The following is a 24,678-nucleotide window of genomic DNA, read 5'->3' on the forward strand; positions in this document are numbered from 1 at the left end:
TATCCCAAGGATAGCATATCTAGCTCTGCTGCATGTGGCTGGCAGACATGGATTTTTGTGTTAGGAGCAAAATCATTGAAAGCAGAGTTAAAGAGGAAGACCAACTTTCCTTACAGTGTGGAGTATGCCACATGCGTGGCATCTTTCCGGCGTGATTGTGCTGGGATACCCAGGGAGTAGAGGCTTCATAGTGCTCCTGTTCTGCAGCAGTGGGAGAGTTGAGAGACTAAAACCTATGTGCCGAGCTAGCCAGGAGTTGAACCTAGAATCTTCTGATCCGTAGTCAGACGCGTTATCCATTGCGCCACTAGCCCTTCAGACAATGCATGGAGAGCAGCAGAGTCTCTCTAAAAAGAGCGTCATCCAATAGATGTGAAAGGATCGACGGCGTTGGCCAGAAGAGCCTCTGTTCACAAAAGCACGGCATGTCCTTCGAGCCGGAATTGAACCAGCGACCTAAGGATAACTGTTGTTAGGCACCTACAGTCCTCCGCTCTACCAACTGAGCTATCGAAGGGAATAACAGCATATTTTCTTTCCGTCAGCTGTGTGGATGCACGTAAGGAGGCTTCACATATGTATCCTTGGACACCTGCAGTTCTCTCCTGTACCACCGGGGTTGCTGCGACCACAACGCAGAGCACTAACCACTACACGATCACGGCCGGTTGCTGCTATTTGTTGTTTGTGGCTTTCCACATTGATGTGATCCAAAACACCTTCATATCTAGTTTTCTCCAGTTTTAGCTTCTCTTCATTGGCTGCCTGTTAAATTCAGAATAGAATTTAAGATTCTTCTCCTCACATGTAAAGCTCTTAATGACCGAGCTGCATCATATCTTAAAGATCTCAATGTAAGATATTTTCCTAACAGAGCACTTTGCTCCCAAACTGCAGGTTTACTTGCTGTTCCAAGAGTTTATAAAAGTACAGTGGGAGGCAGAGCCTTCAGTTATCAGGCCCCTCTCTTGTGCAATAAGCTGCCCGTAAATGTCCGCGAAGCAGACACTTTGCTCCCAAACTGCAGGTTTACTTGCTGTTCCCAGAGTTTCTAAAAGTACAGTGGGAGGCAGAGCCTTCAGTTATCAGGCCCCTCTCTTGTGCAATAAACTGCCCGTAAATGTCCGGGAAGCAGGCACCCTTTCCACTTTTAAGATTAGGCTTAAAACTTTCCTTTTTGATAAAGCTCATAGTTAGGGATGGCTCAGGTGATCCTGAAACATCCCATAGTAAAGCTGCTATAGGCTTAGACTGCTGGGGGGCCTCATCTGTCACACCTTCCCTGACTTTGCTCTCTTTTCCCCCTGTTTAATATCTCAAATGATATTATGTACATGTGACATTATTGTGGTTATTAACTTGTTTTTCCCTGTTCCAACAGGTATCCTTTGAATGGTGTTACCGTGTTCCCCCTCCCCCTCTTTTCCGTCTTCTCAAACCCCAGCTGGTCGAGGCGGATGGCCACCCTTCCTGAGTCTGATTCTGCCAGAGGTTTTTTCCCGTTAAAAGGGAGTCTTTCCTTTCCACAGTCGCCACATGCATGCTTAGGACGGGAGATTGGACTGAAGACAAGTTTTGGAGCAATCTGTTGGTTTCCTGAGCTAGGATATTGTTTTTGAATTGGCCCTTTATGAATGAATTGGATTATTTTGAAATGAATTCATTGGATTTCATTGGATTATGATAACAATGAATTGAATTCCAATTGGCTTGAATTGGACTATATTATTTAAGTGCCTTGACATGACAATTGTTGTCATTTGGCGCTATATAAATAAAAGTGAATTGAATTGAATTGAACTGAATATCCCAAGGATAGCATATCTAGCTCTGCTGCATGTGGCTGGCAGACATGGATTTTTGTGTTAGGAGCAAAATCATTGAAAGCAGAGTTAAAGAGGAAGACCAACTTTCCTTACAGTGTGGAGTATGCCACATGCGTGGCATCTTTCCGGCGTGATTGTGCTGGGATACCCAGGGAGTAGAGGCTTCATAGTGCTCCTGTTCTGCAGCAGTGGGAGAGTTGAGAGACTAAAACCTATGTGCCGAGCTAGCCAGGAGTTGAACCTAGAATCTTCTGATCCGTAGTCAGACGCGTTATCCATTGCGCCACTAGCCCTTCAGACAATGCATGGAGAGCAGCAGAGTCTCTCTAAAAAGAGCGTCATCCAATAGATGTGAAAGGATCGACGGCGTTGGCCAGAAGAGCCTCTGTTCACAAAAGCACGGCATGTCCTTCGAGCCGGAATTGAACCAGCGACCTAAGGATAACTGTTGTTAGGCACCTACAGTCCTCCGCTCTACCAACTGAGCTATCGAAGGGAATAACAGCATATTTTCTTTCCGTCAGCTGTGTGGATGCACGTAAGGAGGCTTCACATATGTATCCTTGGACACCTGCAGTTCTCTCCTGTACCACCGGGGTTGCTGCGACCACAACGCAGAGCTCTAACCACTACACGATCACGGCCGGTTGCTGCTATTTGTTGTTTGTGGCTTTCCACATTGATGTGATCCAAAACACCTTCATATCTAGTTTTCTCCAGTTTTAGCTTCTCTTCATTGGCTGCCTGTTAAATTCAGAATAGAATTTAAGATTCTTCTCCTCACATGTAAAGCTCTTAATGACCGAGCTGCATCATATCTTAAAGATCTCAATGTAAGATATTTTCCTAACAGAGCACTTTGCTCCCAAACTGCAGGTTTACTTGCTGTTCCAAGAGTTTATAAAAGTACAGTGGGAGGCAGAGCCTTCAGTTATCAGGCCCCTCTCTTGTGCAATAAGCTGCCCGTAAATGTCCGCGAAGCAGACACTTTGCTCCCAAACTGCAGGTTTACTTGCTGTTCCCAGAGTTTCTAAAAGTACAGTGGGAGGCAGAGCCTTCAGTTATCAGGCCCCTCTCTTGTGCAATAAACTGCCCGTAAATGTCCGGGAAGCAGGCACCCTTTCCACTTTTAAGATTAGGCTTAAAACTTTCCTTTTTGATAAAGCTCATAGTTAGGGATGGCTCAGGTGATCCTGAAACATCCCATAGTTAAGCTGCTATAGGCTTAGACTGCTGGGGGGCCTCATCTGTCACACCTTCCCTGACTTTGCTCTCTTTTCCCCCTGTTTAATATCTCAAATGATATTATGTACATGTGACATTATTGTGGTTATTAACTTGTTTTTCCCTGTTCCAACAGGTATCCTTTGAATGGTGTTACCGTGTTCCCCCTCCCCCTCTTTTCCGTCTTCTCAAACCCCAGCTGGTCGAGGCGGATGGCCACCCTTCCTGAGTCTGATTCTGCCAGAGGTTTTTTCCCGTTAAAAGGGAGTCGTTCCTTTCCACAGTCGCCACAGGCATGCTTAGGACGGGAGATTGGACTGAAGACAAGTTTTGGAGCAATCTGTTGGTTTCCTGAGCTAGGATATTGTTTTTGAATTGGCCCTTTATGAATGAATTGGATTATTTTGAAATGAATTCATTGGATTATTTTGAAATGAATTCATTGGATTTCATTGGATTATGATAACAATGAATTGAATTCCAATTGGCTTGAATTGGACTATATTATTTAAGTGCCTTGACATGACAATTGTTGTCATTTGGCGCTATATAAATAAAAGTGAATTGAATTGAATTGAACTGAATATCCCAAGGATAGCATATCTAGCTCTGCTGCATGTGGCTGGCAGACATGGATTTTTGTGTTAGGAGCAAAATCATTGAAAGCAGAGTTAAAGAGGAAGACCAACTTTCCTTACAGTGTGGAGTATGCCACATGCGTGGCATCTTTCCGGCGTGATTGTGCTGGGATACCCCGGGAGTAGAGGCTTCATAGTGCTCCTGTTCTGCAGCAGTGGGAGAGTTGAGAGACTAAAACCTATGTGCCGAGCTAGCCAGGAGTTGAACCTAGAATCTTCTGATCCGTAGTCAGACGCGTTATCCATTGCGCCACTAGCCCTTCAGACAATGCATGGAGAGCAGCAGAGTCTCTCTAAAAAGAGCGTCATCCAATAGATGTGAAAGGATCGACGGCGTTGGCCAGAAGAGCCTCTGTTCACAAAAGCACGGCATGTCCTTCGAGCCGGAATTGAACCAGCGACCTAAGGATAACTGTTGTTAGGCACCTACAGTCCTCCGCTCTACCAACTGAGCTATCGAAGGGAATAACAGCATATTTTCTTTCCGTCAGCTGTGTGGATGCACGTAAGGAGGCTTCACATATGTATCCTTGGACACCTGCAGTTCTCTCCTGTACCACCGGGGTTGCTGCGACCACAACGCAGAGCACTAACCACTACACGATCACGGCCGGTTGCTGCTATTTGTTGTTTGTGGCTTTCCACATTGATGTGATCCAAAACACCTTCATATCTAGTTTTCTCCAGTTTTAGCTTCTCTTCATTGGCTGCCTGTTAAATTCAGAATAGAATTTAAGATTCTTCTCCTCACATGTAAAGCTCTTAATGACCGAGCTGCATCATATCTTAAAGATCTCAATGTAAGATATTTTCCTAACAGAGCACTTTGCTCCCAAACTGCAGGTTTACTTGCTGTTCCAAGAGTTTATAAAAGTACAGTGGGAGGCAGAGCCTTCAGTTATCAGGCCCCTCTCTTGTGCAATAAGCTGCCCGTAAATGTCCGCGAAGCAGACACTTTGCTCCCAAACTGCAGGTTTACTTGCTGTTCCCAGAGTTTCTAAAAGTACAGTGGGAGACAGAGCCTTCAGTTATCAGGCCCCTCTCTTGTGCAATAAACTGCCCGTAAATGTCCGGGAAGCAGGCACCCTTTCCACTTTTAAGATTAGGCTTAAAACTTTCCTTTTTGATAAAGCTCATAGTTAGGGATGGCTCAGGTGATCCTGAAACATCCCATAGTAAAGCTGCTATAGGCTTAGACTGCTGGGGGGCCTCATCTGTCACACCTTCCCTGACTTTGCTCTCTTTTCCCCCTGTTTAATATCTCAAATGATATTATGTACATGTGACATTATTGTGGTTATTAACTTGTTTTTCCCTGTTCCAACAGGTATCCTTTGAATGGTGTTACCGTGTTCCCCCTCCCCCTCTTTTCCGTCTTCTCAAACCCCAGCTGGTCGAGGCGGATGGCCACCCTTCCTGAGTCTGATTCTGCCAGAGGTTTTTTCCCGTTAAAAGGGAGTCTTTCCTTTCCACAGTCGCCACATGCATGCTTAGGACGGGAGATTGGACTGAAGACAAGTTTTGGAGCAATCTGTTGGTTTCCTGAGCTAGGATATTGTTTTTGAATTGGCCCTTTATGAATGAATTGGATTATTTTGAAATGAATTCATTGGATTTCATTGGATTATGATAACAATGAATTGAATTCCAATTGGCTTGAATTGGACTATATTATTTAAGTGCCTTGACATGACAATTGTTGTCATTTGGCGCTATATAAATAAAAGTGAATTGAATTGAATTGAACTGAATATCCCAAGGATAGCATATCTAGCTCTGCTGCATGTGGCTGGCAGACATGGATTTTTGTGTTAGGAGCAAAATCATTGAAAGCAGAGTTAAAGAGGAAGACCAACTTTCCTTACAGTGTGGAGTATGCCACATGCGTGGCATCTTTCCGGCGTGATTGTGCTGGGATACCCAGGGAGTAGAGGCTTCATAGTGCTCCTGTTCTGCAGCAGTGGGAGAGTTGAGAGACTAAAACCTATGTGCCGAGCTAGCCAGGAGTTGAACCTAGAATCTTCTGATCCGTAGTCAGACGCGTTATCCATTGCGCCACTAGCCCTTCAGACAATGCATGGAGAGCAGCAGAGTCTCTCTAAAAAGAGCGTCATCCAATAGATGTGAAAGGATCGACGGCGTTGGCCAGAAGAGCCTCTGTTCACAAAAGCACGGCATGTCCTTCGAGCCGGAATTGAACCAGCGACCTAAGGATAACTGTTGTTAGGCACCTACAGTCCTCCGCTCTACCAACTGAGCTATCGAAGGGAATAACAGCATATTTTCTTTCCGTCAGCTGTGTGGATGCACGTAAGGAGGCTTCACATATGTATCCTTGGACACCTGCAGTTCTCTCCTGTACCACCGGGGTTGCTGCGACCACAACGCAGAGCTCTAACCACTACACGATCACGGCCGGTTGCTGCTATTTGTTGTTTGTGGCTTTCCACATTGATGTGATCCAAAACACCTTCATATCTAGTTTTCTCCAGTTTTAGCTTCTCTTCATTGGCTGCCTGTTAAATTCAGAATAGAATTTAAGATTCTTCTCCTCACATGTAAAGCTCTTAATGACCGAGCTGCATCATATCTTAAAGATCTCAATGTAAGATATTTTCCTAACAGAGCACTTTGCTCCCAAACTGCAGGTTTACTTGCTGTTCCAAGAGTTTATAAAAGTACAGTGGGAGGCAGAGCCTTCAGTTATCAGGCCCCTCTCTTGTGCAATAAGCTGCCCGTAAATGTCCGCGAAGCAGACACTTTGCTCCCAAACTGCAGGTTTACTTGCTGTTCCCAGAGTTTCTAAAAGTACAGTGGGAGGCAGAGCCTTCAGTTATCAGGCCCCTCTCTTGTGCAATAAACTGCCCGTAAATGTCCGGGAAGCAGGCACCCTTTCCACTTTTAAGATTAGGCTTAAAACTTTCCTTTTTGATAAAGCTCATAGTTAGGGATGGCTCAGGTGATCCTGAAACATCCCATAGTTAAGCTGCTATAGGCTTAGACTGCTGGGGGGCCTCATCTGTCACACCTTCCCTGACTTTGCTCTCTTTTCCCCCTGTTTAATATCTCAAATGATATTATGTACATGTGACGTTATTGTGGTTATTAACTTGTTTTTCCCTGTTCCAACAGGTATCCTTTGAATGGTGTTACCGTGTTCCCCTCCCCCTCTTTTCCGTCTTCTCAAACCCCAGCTGGTCGAGGCGGATGGCCACCCTTCCTGAGTCTGATTCTGCCAGAGGTTTTTTCCCGTTAAAAGGGAGTCTTTCCTTTCCACAGTCGCCACATGCATGCTTAGGACGGGAGATTGGACTGAAGACAAGTTTTGGAGCAATCTGTTGGTTTCCTGAGCTAGGATATTGTTTTTGAATTGGCCCTTTATGAATGAATTGGATTATTTTGAAATGAATTCATTGGATTTCATTGGATTATGATAACAATGAATTGAATTCCAATTGGCTTGAATTGGACTATATTATTTAAGTGCCTTGACATGACAATTGTTGTCATTTGGCGCTATATAAATAAAAGTGAATTGAATTGAATTGAACTGAATATCCCAAGGATAGCATATCTAGCTCTGCTGCATGTGGCTGGCAGACATGGATTTTTGTGTTAGGAGCAAAATCATTGAAAGCAGAGTTAAAGAGGAAGACCAACTTTCCTTACAGTGTGGAGTATGCCACATGCGTGGCATCTTTCCGGCGTGATTGTGCTGGGATACCCAGGGAGTAGAGGCTTCATAGTGCTCCTGTTCTGCAGCAGTGGGAGAGTTGAGAGACTAAAACCTATGTGCCGAGCTAGCCAGGAGTTGAACCTAGAATCTTCTGATCCGTAGTCAGACGCGTTATCCATTGCGCCACTAGCCCTTCAGACAATGCATGGAGAGCAGCAGAGTCTCTCTAAAAAGAGCGTCATCCAATAGATGTGAAAGGATCGACGGCGTTGGCCAGAAGAGCCTCTGTTCACAAAAGCACGGCATGTCCTTCGAGCCGGAATTGAACCAGCGACCTAAGGATAACTGTTGTTAGGCACCTACAGTCCTCCGCTCTACCAACTGAGCTATCGAAGGGAATAACAGCATATTTTCTTTCCGTCAGCTGTGTGGATGCACGTAAGGAGGCTTCACATATGTATCCTTGGACACCTGCAGTTCTCTCCTGTACCACCGGGGTTGCTGCGACCACAACGCAGAGCACTAACCACTACACGATCACGGCCGGTTGCTGCTATTTGTTGTTTGTGGCTTTCCACATTGATGTGATCCAAAACACCTTCATATCTAGTTTTCTCCAGTTTTAGCTTCTCTTCATTGGCTGCCTGTTAAATTCAGAATAGAATTTAAGATTCTTCTCCTCACATGTAAAGCTCTTAATGACCGAGCTGCATCATATCTTAAAGATCTCAATGTAAGATATTTTCCTAACAGAGCACTTTGCTCCCAAACTGCAGGTTTACTTGCTGTTCCAAGAGTTTATAAAAGTACAGTGGGAGGCAGAGCCTTCAGTTATCAGGCCCCTCTCTTGTGCAATAAGCTGCCCGTAAATGTCCGCGAAGCAGACACTTTGCTCCCAAACTGCAGGTTTACTTGCTGTTCCCAGAGTTTCTAAAAGTACAGTGGGAGGCAGAGCCTTCAGTTATCAGGCCCCTCTCTTGTGCAATAAACTGCCCGTAAATGTCCGGGAAGCAGGCACCCTTTCCACTTTTAAGATTAGGCTTAAAACTTTCCTTTTTGATAAAGCTCATAGTTAGGGATGGCTCAGGTGATCCTGAAACATCCCATAGTTAAGCTGCTATAGGCTTAGACTGCTGGGGGGCCTCATCTGTCACACCTTCCCTGACTTTGCTCTCTTTTCCCCCTGTTTAATATCTCAAATGATATTATGTACATGTGACATTATTGTGGTTATTAACTTGTTTTTCCCTGTTCCAACAGGTATCCTTTGAATGGTGTTACCGTGTTCCCCCTCCCCCTCTTTTCCGTCTTCTCAAACCCCAGCTGGTCGAGGCGGATGGCCACCCTTCCTGAGTCTGATTCTGCCAGAGGTTTTTTCCCGTTAAAAGGGAGTCGTTCCTTTCCACAGTCGCCACAGGCATGCTTAGGACGGGAGATTGGACTGAAGACAAGTTTTGGAGCAATCTGTTGGTTTCCTGAGCTAGGATATTGTTTTTGAATTGGCCCTTTATGAATGAATTGGATTATTTTGAAATGAATTCATTGGATTATTTTGAAATGAATTCATTGGATTTCATTGGATTATGATAACAATTAATTGAATTCCAATTGGCTTGAATTGGACTATATTATTTAAGTGCCTTGACATGACAATTGTTGTCATTTGGCGCTATATAAATAAAAGTGAATTGAATTGAATTGAACTGAATATCCCAAGGATAGCATATCTAGCTCTGCTGCATGTGGCTGGCAGACATGGATTTTTGTGTTAGGAGCAAAATCATTGAAAGCAGAGTTAAAGAGGAAGACCAACTTTCCTTACAGTGTGGAGTATGCCACATGCGTGGCATCTTTCCGGCGTGATTGTGCTGGGATACCCAGGGAGTAGAGGCTTCATAGTGCTCCTGTTCTGCAGCAGTGGGAGAGTTGAGAGACTAAAACCTATGTGCCGAGCTAGCCAGGAGTTGAACCTAGAATCTTCTGATCCGTAGTCAGACGCGTTATCCATTGCGCCACTAGCCCTTCAGACAATGCATGGAGAGCAGCAGAGTCTCTCTAAAAAGAGCGTCATCCAATAGATGTGAAAGGATCGACGGCGTTGGCCAGAAGAGCCTCTGTTCACAAAAGCACGGCATGTCCTTCGAGCCGGAATTGAACCAGCGACCTAAGGATAACTGTTGTTAGGCACCTACAGTCCTCCGCTCTACCAACTGAGCTATCGAAGGGAATAACAGCATATTTTCTTTCCGTCAGCTGTGTGGATGCACGTAAGGAGGCTTCACATATGTATCCTTGGACACCTGCAGTTCTCTCCTGTACCACCGGGGTTGCTGCGACCACAACGCAGAGCACTAACCACTACACGATCACGGCCGGTTGCTGCTATTTGTTGTTTGTGGCTTTCCACATTGATGTGATCCAAAACACCTTCATATCTAGTTTTCTCCAGTTTTAGCTTCTCTTCATTGGCTGCCTGTTAAATTCAGAATAGAATTTAAGATTCTTCTCCTCACATGTAAAGCTCTTAATGACCGAGCTGCATCATATCTTAAAGATCTCAATGTAAGATATTTTCCTAACAGAGCACTTTGCTCCCAAACTGCAGGTTTACTTGCTGTTCCAAGAGTTTATAAAAGTACAGTGGGAGGCAGAGCCTTCAGTTATCAGGCCCCTCTCTTGTGCAATAAGCTGCCCGTAAATGTCCGCGAAGCAGACACTTTGCTCCCAAACTGCAGGTTTACTTGCTGTTCCCAGAGTTTCTAAAAGTACAGTGGGAGGCAGAGCCTTCAGTTATCAGGCCCCTCTCTTGTGCAATAAACTGCCCGTAAATGTCCGGGAAGCAGGCACCCTTTCCACTTTTAAGATTAGGCTTAAAACTTTCCTTTTTGATAAAGCTCATAGTTAGGGATGGCTCAGGTGATCCTGAAACATCCCATAGTTAAGCTGCTATAGGCTTAGACTGCTGGGGGGCCTCATCTGTCACACCTTCCCTGACTTTGCTCTCTTTTCCCCCTGTATAATATCTCAAATGATATTATGTACATGTGACATTATTGTGGTTATTAACTTGTTTTTCCCTGTTCCAACAGGTATCCTTTGAATGGTGTTACCGTGTTCCCCCTCCCCCTCTTTTCCGTCTTCTCAAACCCCAGCTGGTCGAGGCGGATGGCCACCCTTCCTGAGTCTGATTCTGCCAGAGGTTTTTTCCCGTTAAAAGGGAGTCGTTCCTTTCCACAGTCGCCACAGGCATGCTTAGGACGGGAGATTGGACTGAAGACAAGTTTTGGAGCAATCTGTTGGTTTCCTGAGCTAGGATATTGTTTTTGAATTGGCCCTTTATGAATGAATTGGATTATTTTGAAATGAATTCATTGGATTTCATTGGATTATGATAACAATGAATTGAATTCCAATTGGCTTGAATTGGACTATATTATTTAAGTGCCTTGACATGACAATTGTTGTCATTTGGCGCTATATAAATAAAAGTGAATTGAATTGAATTGAACTGAATATCCCAAGGATAGCATATCTAGCTCTGCTGCATGTGGCTGGCAGACATGGATTTTTGTGTTAGGAGCAAAATCATTGAAAGCAGAGTTAAAGAGGAAGACCAACTTTCCTTACAGTGTGGAGTATGCCACATGCGTGGCATCTTTCCGGCGTGATTGTGCTGGGATACCCAGGGAGTAGAGGCTTCATAGTGCTCCTGTTCTGCAGCAGTGGGAGAGTTGAGAGACTAAAACCTATGTGCCGAGCTAGCCAGGAGTTGAACCTAGAATCTTCTGATCCGTAGTCAGACGCGTTATCCATTGCGCCACTAGCCCTTCAGACAATGCATGGAGAGCAGCAGAGTCTCTCTAAAAAGAGCGTCATCCAATAGATGTGAAAGGATCGACGGCGTTGGCCAGAAGAGCCTCTGTTCACAAAAGCACGGCATGTCCTTCGAGCCGGAATTGAACCAGCGACCTAAGGATAACTGTTGTTAGGCACCTACAGTCCTCCGCTCTACCAACTGAGCTATCGAAGGGAATAACAACATATTTTCTTTCCGTCAGCTGTGTGGATGCACGTAAGGAGGCTTCACATATGTATCCTTGGACACCTGCAGTTCTCTCCTGTACCACCGGGGTTGCTGCGACCACAACGCAGAGCACTAACCACTACACGATCACGGCCGGTTGCTGCTATTTGTTGTTTGTGGCTTTCCACATTGATGTGATCCAAAACACCTTCATATCTAGTTTTCTCCAGTTTTAGCTTCTCTTCATTGGCTGCCTGTTAAATTCAGAATAGAATTTAAGATTCTTCTCCTCACATGTAAAGCTCTTAATGACCGAGCTGCATCATATCTTAAAGATCTCAATGTAAGATATTTTCCTAACAGAGCACTTTGCTCCCAAACTGCAGGTTTACTTGCTGTTCCAAGAGTTTATAAAAGTACAGTGGGAGGCAGAGCCTTCAGTTATCAGGCCCCTCTCTTGTGCAATAAGCTGCCCGTAAATGTCCGCGAAGCAGACACTTTGCTCCCAAACTGCAGGTTTACTTGCTGTTCCCAGAGTTTCTAAAAGTACAGTGGGAGGCAGAGCCTTCAGTTATCAGGCCCCTCTCTTGTGCAATAAACTGCCCGTAAATGTCCGGGAAGCAGGCACCCTTTCCACTTTTAAGATTAGGCTTAAAACTTTCCTTTTTGATAAAGCTCATAGTTAGGGATGGCTCAGGTGATCCTGAAACATCCCATAGTTAAGCTGCTATAGGCTTAGACTGCTGGGGGGCCTCATCTGTCACACCTTCCCTGACTTTGCTCTCTTTTCCCCCTGTATAATATCTCAAATGATATTATGTACATGTGACATTATTGTGGTTATTAACTTGTTTTTCCCTGTTCCAACAGGTATCCTTTGAATGGTGTTACCGTGTTCCCCCTCCCCCTCTTTTCCGTCTTCTCAAACCCCAGCTGGTCGAGGCGGATGGCCACCCTTCCTGAGTCTGATTCTGCCAGAGGTTTTTTCCCGTTAAAAGGGAGTCGTTCCTTTCCACAGTCGCCACAGGCATGCTTAGGACGGGAGATTGGACTGAAGACAAGTTTTGGAGCAATCTGTTGGTTTCCTGAGCTAGGATATTGTTTTTGAATTGGCCCTTTATGAATGAATTGGATTATTTTGAAATGAATTCATTGGATTTCATTGGATTATGATAACAATGAATTGAATTCCAATTGGCTTGAATTGGACTATATTATTTAAGTGCCTTGACATGACAATTGTTGTCATTTGGCGCTATATAAATAAAAGTGAATTGAATTGAATTGAACTGAATATCCCAAGGATAGCATATCTAGCTCTGCTGCATGTGGCTGGCAGACATGGATTTTTGTGTTAGGAGCAAAATCATTGAAAGCAGAGTTAAAGAGGAAGACCAACTTTCCTTACAGTGTGGAGTATGCCACATGCGTGGCATCTTTCCGGCGTGATTGTGCTGGGATACCCAGGGAGTAGAGGCTTCATAGTGCTCCTGTTCTGCAGCAGTGGGAGAGTTGAGAGACTAAAACCTATGTGCCGAGCTAGCCAGGAGTTGAACCTAGAATCTTCTGATCCGTAGTCAGACGCGTTATCCATTGCGCCACTAGCCCTTCAGACAATGCATGGAGAGCAGCAGAGTCTCTCTAAAAAGAGCGTCATCCAATAGATGTGAAAGGATCGACGGCGTTGGCCAGAAGAGCCTCTGTTCACAAAAGCACGGCATGTCCTTCGAGCCGGAATTGAACCAGCGACCTAAGGATAACTGTTGTTAGGCACCTACAGTCCTCCGCTCTACCAACTGAGCTATCGAAGGGAATAACAACATATTTTCTTTCCGTCAGCTGTGTGGATGCACGTAAGGAGGCTTCACATATGTATCCTTGGACACCTGCAGTTCTCTCCTGTACCACCGGGGTTGCTGCGACCACAACGCAGAGCACTAACCACTACACGATCACGGCCGGTTGCTGCTATTTGTTGTTTGTGGCTTTCCACATTGATGTGATCCAAAACACCTTCATATCTAGTTTTCTCCAGTTTTAGCTTCTCTTCATTGGCTGCCTGTTAAATTCAGAATAGAATTTAAGATTCTTCTCCTCACATGTAAAGCTCTTAATGACCGAGCTGCATCATATCTTAAAGATCTCAATGTAAGATATTTTCCTAACAGAGCACTTTGCTCCCAAACTGCAGGTTTACTTGCTGTTCCAAGAGTTTATAAAAGTACAGTGGGAGGCAGAGCCTTCAGTTATCAGGCCCCTCTCTTGTGCAATAAGCTGCCCGTAAATGTCCGCGAAGCAGACACTTTGCTCCCAAACTGCAGGTTTACTTGCTGTTCCCAGAGTTTCTAAAAGTACAGTGGGAGGCAGAGCCTTCAGTTATCAGGCCCCTCTCTTGTGCAATAAACTGCCCGTAAATGTCCGGGAAGCAGGCACCCTTTCCACTTTTAAGATTAGGCTTAAAACTTTCCTTTTTGATAAAGCTCATAGTTAGGGATGGCTCAGGTGATCCTGAAACATCCCATAGTTAAGCTGCTATAGGCTTAGACTGCTGGGGGGCCTCATCTGTCACACCTTCCCTGACTTTGCTCTCTTTTCCCCCTGTATAATATCTCAAATGATATTATGTACATGTGACATTATTGTGGTTATTAACTTGTTTTTCCCTGTTCCAACAGGTATCCTTTGAATGGTGTTACCGTGTTCCCCCTCCCCCTCTTTTCCGTCTTCTCAAACCCCAGCTGGTCGAGGCGGATGGCCACCCTTCCTGAGTCTGATTCTGCCAGAGGTTTTTTCCCGTTAAAAGGGAGTCGTTCCTTTCCACAGTCGCCACAGGCATGCTTAGGACGGGAGATTGGACTGAAGACAAGTTTTGGAGCAATCTGTTGGTTTCCTGAGCTAGGATATTGTTTTTGAATTGGCCCTTTATGAATGAATTGGATTATTTTGAAATGAATTCATTGGATTTCATTGGATTATGATAACAATGAATTGAATTCCAATTGGCTTGAATTGGACTATATTATTTAAGTGCCTTGACATGACAATTGTTGTCATTTGGCGCTATATAAATAAAAGTGAATTGAATTGAATTGAACTGAATATCCCAAGGATAGCATATCTAGCTCTGCTGCATGTGGCTGGCAGACATGGATTTTTGTGTTAGGAGCAAAATCATTGAAAGCAGAGTTAAAGAGGAAGACCAACTTTCCTTACAGTGTGGAGTATGCCACATGCGTGGCATCTTTCCGGCGTGATTGTGCTGGGATACCCAGGGAGTAGAGGCTTCATAGTGCTCCTGTTCTGCAGCAGTGGGAGAGTTGAGAGACTAAAACCTATGTGCCGAGCTAGCCAGGAGTTGAACCTAGAATCTTCTGATCCGTAGTCAGACGCGTTATCCATTGCGCCACTAGCCCTTCAGACAATGCATGGAGAGCAGCAGAGTCTCTCTAAAAAGAGCGTCATCCAATAGATGTGAAAGGATGGACGGCGTTGGCCAGAAGAGCCTCTGTTCACAAAAGCACGGCATGTCCTTCGAGCCGGAATTGAACCAGCGACCTAAGGATAACTGTTGTTAGGCATCTACAGTCCTCCGCTCTACCAACTGAGCTATCGAAGGGAATAACAGCATATTTTCTTTCCGTCAGCTGTGTAAGGAGGCTTCACATATGTATCCTTGGACACCTGCAGTTCTCTCCTGTACCACCGGGGTTGCTGCGACCACAACGCAGAGCTCTAACCACTACACGATCACGGCCGGTTGCTGCTATTTGTTGTTTGTGGCTTTCCACATTGATGTGATCCAAAACACCTTCATATCTAGTTTTCTCCAGTTTTAGCTTCTCTTCATTGGCTGCCTGTTAAATTCAGAATAGAATTTAAGATTCTTCTCCTCACATGTAAAGCTCTTAATGACCGAGCTGCATCATATCTTAAAGATCTCAATGTAAGATATTTTCCTAACAGAGCACTTTGCTCCCAAACTGCAGGTTTACTTGCTGTTCCAAGAGTTTATAAAAGTACAGTGGGAGGCAGAGCCTTCAGTTATCAGGCCCCTCTCTTGTGCAATAAGCTGCCCGTAAATGTCCGCGAAGCAGACACTTTGCTCCCAAACTGCAGGTTTACTTGCTGTTCCCAGAGTTTCTAAAAGTACAGTGGGAGGCAGAGCCTTCAGTTATCAGGCCCCTCTCTTGTGCAATAAACTGCCCGTAAATGTCCGGGAAGCAGGCACCCTTTCCACTTTTAAGATTAGGCTTAAAACTTTCCTTTTTGATAAAGCTCATAGTTAGGGATGGCTCAGGTGATCCTGAAACATCCCATAGTTAAGCTGCTATAGGCTTAGACTGCTGGGGGGCCTCATCTGTCACACCTTCCCTGACTTTGCTCTCTTTTCCCCCTGTTTAATATCTCAAATGATATTATGTACATGTGACATTATTGTGGTTATTAACTTGTTTTTCCCTGTTCCAACAGGTATCCTTTGAATGGTGTTACCGTGTTCCCCCTCCCCCTCTTTTCCGTCTTCTCAAACCCCAGCTGGTCGAGGCGGATGGCCACCCTTCCTGAGTCTGATTCTGCCAGAGGTTTTTTCCCGTTAAAAGGGAGTCGTTCCTTTCCACAGTCGCCACAGGCATGCTTAGGACGGGAGATTGGACTGAAGACAAGTTTTGGAGCAATCTGTTGGTTTCCTGAGCTAGGATATTGTTTTTGAATTGGCCCTTTATGAATGAATTGGATTGTTTTGAAATGAATTCATTGGATTTCATTGGATTATGATAACAATGAATTGAATTCCAATTGGCTTGAATTGGACTATATTATTTAAGTGCCTTGACATGACAATTGTTGTCATTTGGCGCTATATAAATAAAAGTGAATTGAATTGAATTGAACTGAATATCCCAAGGATAGCATATCTAGCTCTGCTGCATGTGGCTGGCAGACATGGATTTTTGTGTTAGGAGCAAAATCATTGAAAGCAGAGTTAAAGAGGAAGACCAACTTTCCTTACAGTGTGGAGTATGCCACATGCGTGGCATCTTTCCGGCGTGATTGTGCTGGGATACCCAGGGAGTAGAGGCTTCATAGTGCTCCTGTTCTGCAGCAGTGGGAGAGTTGAGAGACTAAAACCTATGTGCCGAGCTAGCCAGGAGTTGAACCTAGAATCTTCTGATCCGTAGTCAGACGCGTTATCCATTGCGCCACTAGCCCTTCAGACAATGCATGGAGAGCAGCAGAGTCTCTCTAAAAAGAGCGTCATCCAATAGATGTGAAAGGATGGACGGCGTTGGCCAGAAGAGCCTCTGTTCACAAAAGCACGGCATGTCCTTCGAGCCGGAATTGAACCAGCGACCTAAGGATAACTGTTGTTAGGCATCTACAGTCCTCCGCTCTACCAACTGAGCTATCGAAGGGAATAACAGCATATTTTCTTTCCGTCAGCTGTGTAAGGAGGCTTCACATATGTATCCTTGGACACCTGCAGTTCTCTCCTGTACCACCGGGGTTGCTGCGACCACAACGCAGAGCTCTAACCACTACACGATCACGGCCGGTTGCTGCTATTTGTTGTTTGTGGCTTTCCACATTGATGTGATCCAAAACACCTTCATATCTAGTTTTCTCCAGTTTTAGCTTCTCTTCATTGGCTGCCTGTTAAATTCAGAATAGAATTTAAGATTCTTCTCCTCACATGTAAAGCTCTTAATGACCGAGCTGCATCATATCTTAAAGATCTCAATGTAAGATATTTTCCTAACAGAGCACTTTGCTCCCAAACTGCAGGTTTACTTGCTGTTCCAAGAGTTTATAAAAGTACAGTGGGAGGCAGAGCCTTCAGTTATCAGGCCCCTCTCTTGTGCAATAAGCTGCCCGTAAATGTCCGCGAAGCAGACACTTTGCTCCCAAACTGCAGGTTTACTTGCTGTTCCCAGAGTTTCTAAAAGTACAGTGGGAGGCAGAGCCTTCAGTTATCAGGCCCCTCTCTTGTGCAATAAACTGCCCGTAAATGTCCGGGAAGCAGGCACCCTTTCCACTTTTAAGATTAGGCTTAAAACTTTCCTTTTTGATAAAGCTCATAGTTAGGGATGGCTCAGGTGATCCTGAAACATCCCATAGTTAAGCTGCTATAGGCTTAGACTGCTGGGGGGCCTCATCTGTCACACCTTCCCTGACTTTGCTCTCTTTTCCCCCTGTTTAATATCTCAAATGATATTATGTACATGTGACATTATTGTGGTTATTAACTTGTTTTTCCCTGTTCCAACAGGTATCCTTTGAATGGTGTTACCGTGTTCCCCCTCCCCCTCTTTTCCGTCTTCTCAAACCCCAGCTGGTCGAGGCGGATGGCCACCCTTCCTGAGTCTGATTCTGCCAGAGGTTTTTTCCCGTTAAAAGGGAGTCGTTCCTTTCCACAGTCGCCACAGGCATGCTTAGGACGGGAGATTGGACTGAAGACAAGTTTTGGAGCAATCTGTTGGTTTCCTGAGCTAGGATATTGTTTTTGAATTGGCCCTTTATGAATGAATTGGATTATTTTGAAATGAATTCATTGGATTTCATTGGATTATGATAACAATGAATTGAATTCCAATTGGCTTGAATTGGACTATATTATTTAAGTGCCTTGACATGACAATTGTTGTCATTTGGCGCTATATAAATAAAAGTGAATTGAATTGAATTGAACTGAATATCCCAAGGATAGCATATCTAGCTCTGCTGCATGTGGCTGGCAGACATGGATTTTTGTGTTAGGAGCAAAATCATTGAAAGCAGAGTTAAAGAGGAAGACCAACTTTCCTTACAGTGTGGAGTATGCCACATGCGTGGCATCTTTCCGGCGTGATTGTGCTGGGATACCCAGGGAGTAGAGGCTTCATAGTGCTCCTGTTCTGCAGCAGTGGGAGAGTTGAGAGACTAAAACCTATGTGCCGAGCTAGCCAGGAGTTGAACCTAGAATCTTCTGATCTGTAGTCAGACGCGTTATCCATTGCGCCACTAGCCCTTCAGACAATGCATGGAGAGCAGCAGAGTCTCTCTAAAAAGAGCGTCATCCAATAGATGTGAAAGGATCGACGGCGTTGGCCAGAAGAGCCTCTGTTCACAAAAGCACGGCATGTCCTTCGAGCCGGAATTGAACCAGCGACCTAAGGATAACTGTTGTTAGGCACCTACAGTCCTCCGCTCTACCAAGTGAGCTATCGAAGGGAATAACAGCATATTTTCTTTCCGTCAGCTGTGTGGATGCACGTAAGGAGGCTTCACATATGTATCCTTGGACACCTGCAGTTCTCTCCTGTACCACCGGGGTTGCTGCGACCACAACGCAGAGCACTAACCACTACACGATCACGGCCGGTTGCTGCTATTTGTTGTTTGTGGCTTTCCACATTGATGTGATCCAAAACACCTTCATATCTAGTTTTCTCCAGTTTTAGCTTCTCTTCATTGGCTGCCTGTTAAATTCAGAATAGAATTTAAGATTCTTCTCCTCACATGTAAAGCTCTTAATGACCGAGCTGCATCATATCTTAAAGATCTCAATGTAAGATATTTTCCTAACAGAGCACTTTGCTCCCAAACTGCAGGTTTACTTGCTGTTCCAAGAGTTTATAAAAGTACAGTGGGAGGCAGAGCCTTCAGTTATCAGGCCCCTCTCTTGTGCAATAAGCTGCCCGTAAATGTCCGCGAAGCAGACACTTTGCTCCCAAACTGCAGGTTTACTTGCTGTTCCCAGAGTTTCTAAAAGTACAGTGGGAGGCAGAGCCTTCAGTTATCAGGCCCCTCTCTTGTGCAATAAACTGCCCGTAAATGTCCGGGAAGCAGGCACCCTTTCCACTTTTAAGATTAGGCTTAAAACTTTCCTTTTTGATAAAGCTCATAGTTAGGGATGGCTCAGGTGATCCTGAAACATCCCATAGTTAAGCTGCTATAGGCTTAGACTGCTGGGGGGCCTCATCTGTCACACCTTCCCTGACTTTGCTCTCTTTTCCCCCTGTTTAATATCTCAAATGATATTATGTACATGTGACATTATTGTGGTTATTAACTTGTTTTTCCCTGTTCCAACAGGTATCCTTTGAATGGTGTTACCGTGTTCCCCCTCCCCCTCTTTTCCGTCTTCTCAAACCCCAGCTGGTCGAGGCGGATGGCCACCCTTCCTGAGTCTGATTCTGCCAGAGGTTTTTTCCCGTTAAAAGGGAGTCGTTCCTTTCCACAGTCGCCACAGGCATGCTTAGGACGGGAGATTGGACTGAAGACAAGTTTTGGAGCAATCTGTTGGTTTCCTGAGCTAGGATATTGTTTTTGAATTGGCCCTTTATGAATGAATTGGATTATTTTGAAATGAATTCATTGGATTTCATTGGATTATGATAACAATGAATTGAATTCCAATTGGCTTGAATTGGACTATATTATTTAAGTGCCTTGACATGACAATTGTTGTCATTTGGCGCTATATAAATAAAAGTGAATTGAATTGAATTGAACTGAATATCCCAAGGATAGCATATCTAGCTCTGCTGCATGTGGCTGGCAGACATGGATTTTTGTGTTAGGAGCAAAATCATTGAAAGCAGAGTTAAAGAGGAAGACCAACTTCCCTTACAGTGTGGAGTATGCCACATGCGTGGCATCTTTCCGGCGTGATTGTGCTGGGATACCCAGGGAGTAGAGGCTTCATAGTGCTCCTGTTCTGCAGCAGTGGGAGAGTTGAGAGACTAAAACCTATGTGCCGAGCTAGCCAGGAGTTGAACCTAGAATCTTCTGATCCGTAGTCAGACGCGTTATCCATTGCGCCACTAGCCCTTCAGACAATGCATGGAGAGCAGCAGAGTCTCTCTAAAAAGAGCGTCATCCAATAGATGTGAAAGGATGGACGGCGTTGGCCAGAAGAGCCTCTGTTCACAAAAGCACGGCATGTCCTTCGAGCCGGAATTGAACCAGCGACCTAAGGATAACTGTTGTTAGGCACCTACAGTCCTCCGCTCTACCAACTGAGCTATCGAAGGGAATAACAGCATATTTTCTTTCCGTCAGCTGTGTGGATGCACGTAAGGAGGCTTCACATATGTATCCTTGGACACCTGCAGTTCTCTCCTGTACCACCGGGGTTGCTGCGACCACAACGCAGAGCACTAACCACTACACGATCACGGCCGGTTGCTGCTATTTGTTGTTTGTGGCTTTCCACATTGATGTGATCCAAAACACCTTCATATCTAGTTTTCTCCAGTTTTAGCTTCTCTTCATTGGCTGCCTGTTAAATTCAGAATAGAATTTAAGATTCTTCTCCTCACATGTAAAGCTCTTAATGACCGAGCTGCATCATATCTTAAAGATCTCAATGTAAGATATTTTCCTAACAGAGCACTTTGCTCCCAAACTGCAGGTTTACTTGCTGTTCCAAGAGTTTATAAAAGTACAGTGGGAGGCAGAGCCTTCAGTTATCAGGCCCCTCTCTTGTGCAATAAGCTGCCCGTAAATGTCCGCGAAGCAGACACTTTGCTCCCAAACTGCAGGTTTACTTGCTGTTCCCAGAGTTTCTAAAAGTACAGTGGGAGGCAGAGCCTTCAGTTATCAGGCCCCTCTCTTGTGCAATAAACTGCCCGTAAATGTCCGGGAAGCAGGCACCCTTTCCACTTTTAAGATTAGGCTTAAAACTTTCCTTTTTGATAAAGCTCATAGTTAGGGATGGCTCAGGTGATCCTGAAACATCCCATAGTTAAGCTGCTATAGGCTTAGACTGCTGGGGGGCCTCATCTGTCACACCTTCCCTGACTTTGCTCTCTTTTCCCCCTGTTTAATATCTCAAATGATATTATGTACATGTGACATTATTGTGGTTATTAACTTGTTTTTCCCTGTTCCAACAGGTATCCTTTGAATGGTGTTACCGTGTTCCCCCTCCCCCTCTTTTCCGTCTTCTCAAACCCCAGCTGGTCGAGGCGGATGGCCACCCTTCCTGAGTCTGATTCTGCCAGAGGTTTTTTCCCGTTAAAAGGGAGTCGTTCCTTTCCACAGTCGCCACAGGCATGCTTAGGACGGGAGATTGGACTGAAGACAAGTTTTGGAGCAATCTGTTGGTTTCCTGAGCTAGGATATTGTTTTTGAATTGGCCCTTTATGAATGAATTGGATTATTTTGAAATGAATTCATTGGATTTCATTGGATTATGATAACAATGAATTGAATTCCAATTGGCTTGAATTGGACTATATTATTTAAGTGCCTTGACATGACAATTGTTGTCATTTGGCGCTATATAAATAAAAGTGAATTGAATTGAATTGAACTGAATATCCCAAGGATAGCATATCTAGCTCTGCTGCATGTGGCTGGCAGACATGGATTTTTGTGTTAGGAGCAAAATCATTGAAAGCAGAGTTAAAGAGGAAGACCAACTTTCCTTACAGTGTGGAGTATGCCACATGCGTGGCATCTTTCCGGCGTGATTGTGCTGGGATACCCAGGGAGTAGAGGCTTCATAGTGCTCCTGTTCTGCAGCAGTGGGAGAGTTGAGAGACTAAAACCTATGTGCCGAGCTAGCCAGGAGTTGAACCTAGAATCTTCTGATCCGTAGTCAGACGCGTTATCCATTGCGCCACTAGCCCTTCAGACAATGCATGGAGAGCAGCAGAGTCTCTCTAAAAAGAGCGTCATCCAATAGATGTGAAAGGATGGACGGCGTTGGCCAGAAGAGCCTCTGTTCACAAAAGCACGGCATGTCCTTCGAGCCGGAATTGAACCAGCGACCTAAGGATAACTGTTGTTAGGCACCTACAGTCCTCCGCTCTACCAACTGAGCTATCGAAGGGAATAACAGCATATTTTCTTTCCGTCAGCTGTGTGGATGCACGTAAGGAGGCTTCACATATGTATCCTTGGACACCTGCAGTTCTCTCCTGTACCACCGGGGTTGCTGCGACCACAACGCAGAGCACTAACCACTACACGATCACGGCCGGTTGCTGCTATTTGTTGTTTGTGGCTTTCCACATTGATGTGATCCAAAACACCTTCATATCTAGTTTTCTCCAGTTTTAGCTTCTCTTCATTGGCTGCCTGTTAAATTCAGAATAGAATTTAAGATTCTTCTCCTCACATGTAAAGCTCTTAATGACCGAGCTGCATCATATCTTAAAGATCTCAATGTAAGATATTTTCCTAACAGAGCACTTTGCTCCCAAACTGCAGGTTTACTTGCTGTTCCAAGAGTTTATAAAAGTACAGTGGGAGGCAGAGCCTTCAGTTATCAGGCCCCTCTCTTGTGCAATAAGCTGCCCGTAAATGTCCGCGAAGCAGACACTTTGCTCCCAAACTGCAGGTTTACTTGCTGTTCCCAGAGTTTCTAAAAGTACAGTGGGAGGCAGAGCCTTCAGTTATCAGGCCCCTCTCTTGTGCAATAAACTGCCCGTAAATGTCCGGGAAGCAGGCACCCTTTCCACTTTTAAGATTAGGCTTAAAACTTTCCTTTTTGATAAAGCTCATAGTTAGGGATGGCTCAGGTGATCCTGAAACATCCCATAGTTAAGCTGCTATAGGCTTAGACTGCTGGGGGGCCTCATCTGTCACACCTTCCCTGACTTTGCTCTCTTTTCCCCCTGTTTAATATCTCAAATGATATTATGTACATGTGACATTATTGTGGTTATTAACTTGTTTTTCCCTGTTCCAACAGGTATCCTTTGAATGGTGTTACCGTGTTCCCCCTCCCCCTCTTTTCCGTCTTCTCAAACCCCAGCTGGTCGAGGCGGATGGCCACCCTTCCTGAGTCTGATTCTGCCAGAGGTTTTTTCCCGTTAAAAGGGAGTCGTTCCTTTCCACAGTCGCCACAGGCATGCTTAGGACGGGAGATTGGACTGAAGACAAGTTTTGGAGCAATCTGTTGGTTTCCTGAGCTAGGATATTGTTTTTGAATTGGCCCTTTATGAATGAATTGGATTATTTTGAAATGAATTCATTGGATTTCATTGGATTATGATAACAATGAATTGAATTCCAATTGGCTTGAATTGGACTATATTATTTAAGTGCCTTGACATGACAATTGTTGTCATTTGGCGCTATATAAATAAAAGTGAATTGAATTGAATTGAACTGAATATCCCAAGGATAGCATATCTAGCTCTGCTGCATGTGGCTGGCAGACATGGATTTTTGTGTTAGGAGCAAAATCATTGAAAGCAGAGTTAAAGAGGAAGACCAACTTTCCTTACAGTGTGGAGTATGCCACATGCGTGGCATCTTTCCGGCGTGATTGTGCTGGGATACCCAGGGAGTAGAGGCTTCATAGTGCTCCTGTTCTGCAGCAGTGGGAGAGTTGAGAGACTAAAACCTATGTGCCGAGCTAGCCAGGAGTTGAACCTAGAATCTTCTGATCCGTAGTCAGACGCGTTATCCATTGCGCCACTAGCCCTTCAGACAATGCATGGAGAGCAGCAGAGTCTCTCTAAAAAGAGCGTCATCCAATAGATGTGAAAGGATGGACGGCGTTGGCCAGAAGAGCCTCTGTTCACAAAAGCACGGCATGTCCTTCGAGCCGGAATTGAACCAGCGACCTAAGGATAACTGTTGTTAGGCACCTACAGTCCTCCGCTCTACCAACTGAGCTATCGAAGGGAATAACAGCATATTTTCTTTCCGTCAGCTGTGTGGATGCACGTAAGGAGGCTTCACATATGTATCCTTGGACACCTGCAGTTCTCTCCTGTACCACCGGGGTTGCTGCGACCACAACGCAGAGCACTAACCACTACACGATCACGGCCGGTTGCTGCTATTTGTTGTTTGTGGCTTTCCACATTGATGTGATCCAAAACACCTTCATATCTAGTTTTCTCCAGTTTTAGCTTCTCTTCATTGGCTGCCTGTTAAATTCAGAATAGAATTTAAGATTCTTCTCCTCACATGTAAAGCTCTTAATGACCGAGCTGCATCATATCTTAAAGATCTCAATGTAAGATATTTTCCTAACAGAGCACTTTGCTCCCAAACTGCAGGTTTACTTGCTGTTCCAAGAGTTTATAAAAGTACAGTGGGAGGCAGAGCCTTCAGTTATCAGGCCCCTCTCTTGTGCAATAAGCTGCCCGTAAATGTCCGCGAAGCAGACACTTTGCTCCCAAACTGCAGGTTTACTTGCTGTTCCCAGAGTTTCTAAAAGTACAGTGGGAGGCAGAGCCTTCAGTTATCAGGCCCCTCTCTTGTGCAATAAACTGCCCGTAAATGTCCGGGAAGCAGGCACCCTTTCCACTTTTAAGATTAGGCTTAAAACTTTCCTTTTTGATAAAG

At 44.8% G+C, this 24,678-nt stretch overlaps 28 non-coding genes across 28 annotated transcripts; all 28 read right to left on the bottom strand.

Annotated features, from left to right (window-relative positions):
• Window positions 1–241: 241 nt before the first annotated feature.
• trnar-acg (transfer RNA arginine (anticodon ACG)) lies at window positions 242–314 on the bottom strand. Its single transcript has one exon. It is a non-coding gene; the product is annotated as a tRNA-Arg (tRNA).
• A 114-nt stretch (window positions 315–428) lies between these two features.
• On the bottom strand, window positions 429–517 carry trnay-gua (transfer RNA tyrosine (anticodon GUA)). Its single transcript is given in 2 exon segments — window positions 429–464; window positions 481–517. It is a non-coding gene; the product is annotated as a tRNA-Tyr (tRNA).
• Window positions 518–2,046: 1,529 nt separating this feature from the next.
• trnar-acg (transfer RNA arginine (anticodon ACG)) lies at window positions 2,047–2,119 on the bottom strand. The gene has a single exon. It is a non-coding gene; the product is annotated as a tRNA-Arg (tRNA).
• Window positions 2,120–2,233: 114 nt separating this feature from the next.
• trnay-gua (transfer RNA tyrosine (anticodon GUA)) lies at window positions 2,234–2,322 on the bottom strand. Its single transcript is given in 2 exon segments — window positions 2,234–2,269; window positions 2,286–2,322. It is a non-coding gene; the product is annotated as a tRNA-Tyr (tRNA).
• Window positions 2,323–3,875: 1,553 nt separating this feature from the next.
• Window positions 3,876–3,948, bottom strand: trnar-acg (transfer RNA arginine (anticodon ACG)). The gene has a single exon. It is a non-coding gene; the product is annotated as a tRNA-Arg (tRNA).
• Window positions 3,949–4,062: 114 nt separating this feature from the next.
• Window positions 4,063–4,151, bottom strand: trnay-gua (transfer RNA tyrosine (anticodon GUA)). The gene is given in 2 exon segments: window positions 4,063–4,098; window positions 4,115–4,151. It is a non-coding gene; the product is annotated as a tRNA-Tyr (tRNA).
• A 1,529-nt stretch (window positions 4,152–5,680) lies between these two features.
• trnar-acg (transfer RNA arginine (anticodon ACG)) lies at window positions 5,681–5,753 on the bottom strand. Its single transcript has one exon. It is a non-coding gene; the product is annotated as a tRNA-Arg (tRNA).
• A 114-nt stretch (window positions 5,754–5,867) lies between these two features.
• trnay-gua (transfer RNA tyrosine (anticodon GUA)) lies at window positions 5,868–5,956 on the bottom strand. Its single transcript is given in 2 exon segments — window positions 5,868–5,903; window positions 5,920–5,956. It is a non-coding gene; the product is annotated as a tRNA-Tyr (tRNA).
• A 1,528-nt stretch (window positions 5,957–7,484) lies between these two features.
• On the bottom strand, window positions 7,485–7,557 carry trnar-acg (transfer RNA arginine (anticodon ACG)). Its single transcript has one exon. It is a non-coding gene; the product is annotated as a tRNA-Arg (tRNA).
• Window positions 7,558–7,671: 114 nt separating this feature from the next.
• Window positions 7,672–7,760, bottom strand: trnay-gua (transfer RNA tyrosine (anticodon GUA)). The gene is given in 2 exon segments: window positions 7,672–7,707; window positions 7,724–7,760. It is a non-coding gene; the product is annotated as a tRNA-Tyr (tRNA).
• Window positions 7,761–9,313: 1,553 nt separating this feature from the next.
• Window positions 9,314–9,386, bottom strand: trnar-acg (transfer RNA arginine (anticodon ACG)). Its single transcript has one exon. It is a non-coding gene; the product is annotated as a tRNA-Arg (tRNA).
• Window positions 9,387–9,500: 114 nt separating this feature from the next.
• On the bottom strand, window positions 9,501–9,589 carry trnay-gua (transfer RNA tyrosine (anticodon GUA)). The gene is given in 2 exon segments: window positions 9,501–9,536; window positions 9,553–9,589. It is a non-coding gene; the product is annotated as a tRNA-Tyr (tRNA).
• Window positions 9,590–11,118: 1,529 nt separating this feature from the next.
• On the bottom strand, window positions 11,119–11,191 carry trnar-acg (transfer RNA arginine (anticodon ACG)). Its single transcript has one exon. It is a non-coding gene; the product is annotated as a tRNA-Arg (tRNA).
• Window positions 11,192–11,305: 114 nt separating this feature from the next.
• On the bottom strand, window positions 11,306–11,394 carry trnay-gua (transfer RNA tyrosine (anticodon GUA)). Its single transcript is given in 2 exon segments — window positions 11,306–11,341; window positions 11,358–11,394. It is a non-coding gene; the product is annotated as a tRNA-Tyr (tRNA).
• A 1,529-nt stretch (window positions 11,395–12,923) lies between these two features.
• On the bottom strand, window positions 12,924–12,996 carry trnar-acg (transfer RNA arginine (anticodon ACG)). Its single transcript has one exon. It is a non-coding gene; the product is annotated as a tRNA-Arg (tRNA).
• Window positions 12,997–13,110: 114 nt separating this feature from the next.
• trnay-gua (transfer RNA tyrosine (anticodon GUA)) lies at window positions 13,111–13,199 on the bottom strand. The gene is given in 2 exon segments: window positions 13,111–13,146; window positions 13,163–13,199. It is a non-coding gene; the product is annotated as a tRNA-Tyr (tRNA).
• A 1,529-nt stretch (window positions 13,200–14,728) lies between these two features.
• Window positions 14,729–14,801, bottom strand: trnar-acg (transfer RNA arginine (anticodon ACG)). The gene has a single exon. It is a non-coding gene; the product is annotated as a tRNA-Arg (tRNA).
• A 114-nt stretch (window positions 14,802–14,915) lies between these two features.
• Window positions 14,916–15,004, bottom strand: trnay-gua (transfer RNA tyrosine (anticodon GUA)). Its single transcript is given in 2 exon segments — window positions 14,916–14,951; window positions 14,968–15,004. It is a non-coding gene; the product is annotated as a tRNA-Tyr (tRNA).
• Window positions 15,005–16,523: 1,519 nt separating this feature from the next.
• Window positions 16,524–16,596, bottom strand: trnar-acg (transfer RNA arginine (anticodon ACG)). The gene has a single exon. It is a non-coding gene; the product is annotated as a tRNA-Arg (tRNA).
• Window positions 16,597–16,710: 114 nt separating this feature from the next.
• On the bottom strand, window positions 16,711–16,799 carry trnay-gua (transfer RNA tyrosine (anticodon GUA)). Its single transcript is given in 2 exon segments — window positions 16,711–16,746; window positions 16,763–16,799. It is a non-coding gene; the product is annotated as a tRNA-Tyr (tRNA).
• Window positions 16,800–18,318: 1,519 nt separating this feature from the next.
• On the bottom strand, window positions 18,319–18,391 carry trnac-aca (transfer RNA cysteine (anticodon ACA)). The gene has a single exon. It is a non-coding gene; the product is annotated as a tRNA-Cys (tRNA).
• A 114-nt stretch (window positions 18,392–18,505) lies between these two features.
• On the bottom strand, window positions 18,506–18,594 carry trnay-gua (transfer RNA tyrosine (anticodon GUA)). The gene is given in 2 exon segments: window positions 18,506–18,541; window positions 18,558–18,594. It is a non-coding gene; the product is annotated as a tRNA-Tyr (tRNA).
• Window positions 18,595–20,123: 1,529 nt separating this feature from the next.
• On the bottom strand, window positions 20,124–20,196 carry trnar-acg (transfer RNA arginine (anticodon ACG)). Its single transcript has one exon. It is a non-coding gene; the product is annotated as a tRNA-Arg (tRNA).
• Window positions 20,197–20,310: 114 nt separating this feature from the next.
• Window positions 20,311–20,399, bottom strand: trnay-gua (transfer RNA tyrosine (anticodon GUA)). The gene is given in 2 exon segments: window positions 20,311–20,346; window positions 20,363–20,399. It is a non-coding gene; the product is annotated as a tRNA-Tyr (tRNA).
• A 1,529-nt stretch (window positions 20,400–21,928) lies between these two features.
• Window positions 21,929–22,001, bottom strand: trnar-acg (transfer RNA arginine (anticodon ACG)). The gene has a single exon. It is a non-coding gene; the product is annotated as a tRNA-Arg (tRNA).
• A 114-nt stretch (window positions 22,002–22,115) lies between these two features.
• On the bottom strand, window positions 22,116–22,204 carry trnay-gua (transfer RNA tyrosine (anticodon GUA)). The gene is given in 2 exon segments: window positions 22,116–22,151; window positions 22,168–22,204. It is a non-coding gene; the product is annotated as a tRNA-Tyr (tRNA).
• A 1,529-nt stretch (window positions 22,205–23,733) lies between these two features.
• Window positions 23,734–23,806, bottom strand: trnar-acg (transfer RNA arginine (anticodon ACG)). The gene has a single exon. It is a non-coding gene; the product is annotated as a tRNA-Arg (tRNA).
• Window positions 23,807–23,920: 114 nt separating this feature from the next.
• Window positions 23,921–24,009, bottom strand: trnay-gua (transfer RNA tyrosine (anticodon GUA)). The gene is given in 2 exon segments: window positions 23,921–23,956; window positions 23,973–24,009. It is a non-coding gene; the product is annotated as a tRNA-Tyr (tRNA).
• Window positions 24,010–24,678: the final 669 nt, after the last annotated feature.

This window comes from Leuresthes tenuis, unplaced genomic scaffold (assembly GCF_036924035.1).
Source record: "Leuresthes tenuis unplaced genomic scaffold, fLeuTen1.0.hap1 SCAF_21, whole genome shotgun sequence".
Classification (NCBI taxonomy): domain Eukaryota; kingdom Metazoa; phylum Chordata; class Actinopteri; order Atheriniformes; family Atherinopsidae; genus Leuresthes; species Leuresthes tenuis.